The sequence below is a fragment of the Schistocerca americana genome, chromosome 7 (assembly GCF_021461395.2).
Source record: "Schistocerca americana isolate TAMUIC-IGC-003095 chromosome 7, iqSchAmer2.1, whole genome shotgun sequence".
Taxonomy (NCBI): Eukaryota; Metazoa; Arthropoda; class Insecta; order Orthoptera; family Acrididae; genus Schistocerca; species Schistocerca americana.
Window position 1 is genome coordinate 570,911,017 of NC_060125.1, and position 6,294 is coordinate 570,917,310.

A 6,294-nucleotide genomic window follows, 5' to 3' on the forward strand; every position below is an offset into this window, starting at 1 on the left:
GTCCCGTATCTTATGGGATCGTCCCTTGTTTAGCTGAAGTGTCCCGTTGTCCCGACAAAATATTTACAGGCCCTATATTGTACCGTTTCCAATTAGCCGTCTCGTATATTTTGAAATATCATGTTTCAAGTACAGTGAACCATAAACAAATATAGGAGCGATATGATCACACCTAAGAAATAAAGAAAATACACAATCTGATTAAATTAAACTGAACGAGGCACGATTTTCGAGGTTCCTTGACTGTGTTCATCTCATACATGCTCTTCTCTTTAGAAGTCGGCTCAGCGAAGTCAGAACTTCGGCGGAGTTCGATGAAAATATTCTAAGGAAAATATGTGAAGATGACCTTTTTGAGGAAGTGAACCATGTTAAAAATGGTGGTGACAAACCGTTTATCATTTTTAACTTCTTTGCATCACGAAGTATCTGCTGCAAAAATTTTCGCCTTTATTACTGCGTTTGTACTAGCTCTACTTGGTACTAACGCTGCTTCAGGAAGAATGTTCTCTATTAGAAAAACTTTATGCTCTAATCAAAAGAACAGGTTTATTGCGGAAACTTTTAAGTAAGTAATTATAACGAACGCCCACATTCATAATTCATGTGTTGAATAAAATTCTATATAAAAATATCAAATTCTCTCTCTCTCTCACTCTGTGTGTGTGTGTGTGTGTGTGTGTGTGTGTGCGCGCGCGCGCGCGTGCGTGCGTGCGTGTGCGTGGTGTGTAGTATTAACGAAAATTTCCACAAAATATCGGTACATTTCAACTGCTTGTTTTGGTCCCACATTTGGACTTTGGAAGTCTGGTCACCTTATCTTAAAAGTAACCGAATTTGCTGGCATTTGCTGTTCACATAACGAAGACTATGGTCGTGCAATAATTACGCGAAAATGTCATGAAGTCGTCATAATATTATAATAAAATTACTAATAGTGTATTTTCTGAAATTAAGTACTTGATTAGAAACCAAAAACCTCTTTGATAAAGAAAAGACAAGGACTCTGACAATTTCATGTCTGAGTGTCCATAAACAACAAAGTCACACACGCTAGAAAATAGAAAGTGTGAGAAATACTCAAAAAACGGAGATGGTTGATATAATTTTAAAAGTAGAATTGACGGTATATGCATCTTGTGATTTAAACTCGCTTTCTTTAAAATGTTGCTATTAGAATATGTTGGTTAAAATTAATATAATAAATGAAAATAATTTGCTGCCCAACTCAGGTAGCTGTCCTGTATTCTTGCTGATATAGCCAAAACATTTTGGCAACCATGAAAAGACAGAAGCAAAACATTATGAAATTTTTTTTTAGTGACTTTAAATTTAGTTGCCGATAGATGTTTAGCACAAATACTGATCGACAATACAGTGCATAAGTGCAATAGTTTATTACAACGAAACACTGATTTACTGAACATACATAACGCGCTTAAAATGTAAACGAAAACACCAGAACACGCTCACTACCTATCAACTTTGAATACTGCAGTTGTTCCAGCTCACAGCCAATGGTATCAAGCCACTCGTGCTGCGTATTTGCTCACTTCAAATGTAGAAACATTTATTACATGCAAAATCTCAGCCTGGCAGTTTGTAATCTGCACTGAATATTGCATATGTGTGTGTGATTGTGTGTTTGCATTCTTATAAGAATTTTCTAGAAAATTTCCAAAAACAAAAACAAAAAATGAACTAGAGACAATATTTGGTAATCTTTTGTTGATGTAATGCATAATTATAGTGCCGTTAACGACAGTGATCGTAATTGTGTCAGAGTGTTAATGGTTTTTATTTTTATTTATTTACTTAAGGATTTTGAAATTGATTACAAGTATTTAACTATTTGTACTATTAGTAGAATTACATTTACACAGTCACTAAATCAACGTTGATCAATTCCAGATTACAAAAGAATGTACTTTTAAAGAAAAATTGATGGAGTAAAATACTGCCCCGTATGATTCAATGCTGTTAGAACTATTATCAGCATGCTTGATTCTCCTTGTTTTTAAAGTCATATGGAGTTGAATAGCGAGAAACATCCACAAGATGCCGTCGAAAGCAACTTCGTAGAGCCCACGCAGGATATGCTGGCCGATCTGAAGAGATCAGTTTTCGTCCAGAGCGCTGGGCGAGTTCATTCGTTTGTTCAGAAGGGGAGGCCGGCAGTGTCTGCCACCTTTCAGCCGGTCGGCGACGACAGAATCGATCCGCACGCCCTGCAATTTTTCTCATACGATCTTACAGAGACCTTTTGGTAAAAAAATTTTATTTTTGCTTTACTTGAAACATTATAAGTTAGGTTTTTGATGATGTGCGCATCATTTCGTTAATGTACATATTTTTTGTGATATTTCCATGGAAGTAAGACACTGTGCTAATTTCGTGAACGTTCGCTATGATCTTACTCTTGATGCATATTACATAATATGTTGCTGCGTAAGAAATGTAGCTTACATATTGAATTTTTCTTCAGATTTGGGTGGAGGTGTCTGTCTGTCACCAACTCGAGGAAATTGATCTGACGTAGAACACTCGTTTGCGATCGCGCCGCGCCGCGCCAGCGATAAGGCCAGAGTGAAATATCCATAACATTCCTCATATATCATAAATGGTTTCTGATAGTGAAATGAGGTTTTGGCAAATGGTAGGACACAGAGAGGAGAGTATTTTCCCATATGGTTATTATCTGAAGCTTCATTATCTACCGTATAGGCGTCTTCGAAGAAAGAATCTGATTTTTAAGGGCCACCTCACTTAAATAACTTCGTAAACCACTATTTCAGAATTCTCTTGCAGTTGCGTCTGCACAACATGTCTGTGAGGTGAAACCGCCGTGTTTTGGCAAAAGAAGCAAATTTTAATATGGCAACAAGACAATTGTGTAGGTTTCACTCAAAATTCGCCACTAATGACGCTGCTGTGAAAGTGAAAAATGGTTAACAAGTAAGGTGGAAATAAATCGCCACATTTTCAGCGGAATTCTTTTTAGATACTAACCAAAGCGGAGGTGACAGTACTTTTTGAATTGTCACCATGCAAATGTGGGCGTGAAGGTGGCCCACTTAAAATTTACATAAAATGTTAGCACAGGCTTCAGTTTAGAATGGCACTCACCCTCCAGCACGCGGCATTTCCTCTACAGCGCCGCCGGCCGCGGTGGCCGTGCGGTTCTGGCGCTGCAGTCCGGAACCGCGGGACTGCTACGGTCGCAGGTTCGAATCCTGCCTCGGGCATGGGTGTGTGTGATGTCCTTAGGTTAGTTCGGTTAAAGTAGTTCTAACTTCTAGAGGACTTATGACCTAAGATGTTGAGTCCCATAGTGCTCAGAGCCATTTGAACCATTTCTACAGCGCCTGCCGGTAACCCCCCACCAATGCCGCTCTCGCCACGGATACCTTACCGTCTACACATCTACCTGCGCCGATATTCTACGCAAAGCTCAACGTAAGCTACTTTGCAAGTGAGTCGAGATGAAATTCTCTGTGACAGGTAGAATGGCCATCACAGTGCATTAGTGTTGTTCCTGTTTAGTGTTCTCACCAGATGTGACAAGATACTTGTATGTAAAGGGCGTGAACAGTGTCACGTGTTGAGTGGTCACTGTGAAGGATGCACAGGTGCCGCATACTCGTCAACTTTATCTGCGCTTGTCGGAGTTTGGAAGTGGCATTATTGTGGATCCCCATTTGACTGGCTGGACGAATAGTGTAATACACAGATTTGTAGAAGGCTGCTATTATCGTTACAATGCACAAAGCTGCCTTTGGAATGGTACCATGATTAGGAAACATGGAATGCTGATGAGCGGCGTCACATTGTCTTCAGCCACGAATCGCACGTCTGCACCACCTCGGATAACTATCGTCGACGAGTAAGGTGGCAACCTGGGAAGAGGTCGCATTCTTCCATGGTTTTGGTGATGCACAGAAGTGTTACTCCTGGCATGATGGTATGGGGAGTTGTCAGGTGTGACTTCATTTTCATGGCAGGTGGTGACTGAGGGAACTCTGAAAGTACAACGTTGTGTCACGGCCATCGTGCGTCCTCATGTGCTAATTAACATGTGACAGTATCATGGCGTCATTTTTCAACAGGACAACGCTCGTCCAAAGATAACACATGTCTCTGTGAACTGTCTGCACTCCCATAGATGCAGTCATAGACTGTGCGGCTGGTACCGGCGGAGGTTCGAGTCCTCCCTCGGGGATGGTTGTGTGTGTTTGTCCCTAGGATAATTTAGGTTAAGTAGTGTGTAAGCTTAGGGACTGATGACCTTAGCAGTTAAGTCCCATAAGATTTCACACACATTTCATTTTCAACTCCCATAGAAAGCAAGGTCCCCAGATCTGTCTGCTGTAACACATCAATGCTAACGGCTCTGTATTTATGTTTAACCCAGTGATATCCACGACATCAAGGGTCAGTTACAATAGTTGCGTGCCGGCGTGCCTAAGGAGAGTATACGACACCTTCATGACACTCTTTCAAACCGAATCAGTGCACGCATCCAGGCTGGGCAAGGTGCTACATCATACTGAAGTTCTTTGTACTGGAACTTGTTGGGTTTGTTGTTGTGAATTAAATTGGTTTCCTATTCTTTAATTTTTCAGTATGTCTGTATTGAATGTGAACAGGAACAATGCAAGTTGTGTGATCATATAAACGCTGTCTGATGAAATGAGTAACTTAATACAACTGCAACTATATAATTGTAACTAATTTTTACCAGAAATAATTAGAAAACATAAAACTATACTAAATAAGCTATCATATGAAATTCTGTGTTGTGCAGTGCAGTGCACAGCTCTACAATGCGTAATGTCACAGTACGTGACTTGCAGTTCCAACACACAGAAGTAACTAAATAAAACTGCTTCATGGAATTACAAAAGGAATTTTGAAGGAATAACTGTCCAAAATGCGTATCTTCAAATGTCATGTAAATTTACGTTTGCAAACTGACTAAATAAAATTTCAAGCATAAAATGCTGGATACACGATTGTAACACTGCGCTGTAGGAATAAGACTGTCTGACAAAGAAATGAAATCTGAACTGAATATTACCTAAACTGAATCCGATAATAGTTCTGAAGTACAATCCTCAACTGTGAATGATTTAACTGTGTCCTGAGAGTGATGTTTAACTGGCCGTAACAAATTTTCATTGATTGCCTGTGCCAACAGAAATGCTCGAAAGTGGTGAAAAATAAAAATGCAGCGCAGCAGCACAATAGCAATCCCAGTGCAATACAATAATTAGAAAATAATATTTTCGTGGGGAGACCGTCGAAGATGATGAATTTACTGAATGATGCAGAGGAGACTAGCATTCAAAAACTATATCGCGAAACTCATTTCTTAACAATTATAATCTGTTTATAAATATTATTTATTATTAAAAATATTACTCCGCCACGAAATTAGTTAACAGAGTGGTAAAGGAGTGGTGCATTTATAACTCTGAGTGCAAGTCATGTGAACAGATACTTTTAATTGATCACGTCTGGCCAGTCAACCTAAACGCCTCGCACCATAAAAGAGATAAAAAAAGCACTTCATCTTCAGGCCACGAGTGGCCTACCAGGACCATCCGACCGCCGTGTCATCCTCAGAGGAGGATGCGGATAAGAGGGGCGTGGGGTCAGCACACTGCTCTCCCGACCGCCGTGTCATCCTCAGAGGAGGATGCGGACAGGAGGGGCGTGGGGTCGGCACACCGCTTTCCCGGTCGTTATGATGGTATTCGTAACCGAAGCCGCTACTATTCGGCTGAGTAGCTCCTCAATTGGCATCACGAGGCACTCAGCACCCCGAAAAATGGCAACAGCGCATGGCGGCTGGATGGTTACCCATCCAAGTGTCGGCCACGCCCAACAGCCCTTAACTTCGGTGATCTCACGGGAACTGGTGTATCCACTGCGGCAAGGCCGTTGCCCATTAAGGAGATAATCACCGACATTTTGCCTTCCACAAACTTGTCATAAATTGCGCCGGCCAAACAATGAAACGACAACACTGACTGTAAATCTTCACACTTCTCAAATCTATCTTTACAAAATCATATTTCCAAAATTCAATTTCCTCTGCATTAGTATCCCTGTGCTCTGCTAGCTACTTCCAGACTGCACAGTAATATAAGCAATACCTGACTCAATCACTTTCTTCCCACTGAATGCTACTTGCAACGGCAGTGCTAGAGACAATGAAATATCACATTTCCTGTACTAAGAACCTCTGTTCCAACTAACAATGGAAGTTGATAGGGGAGGAAGAAAGAAATT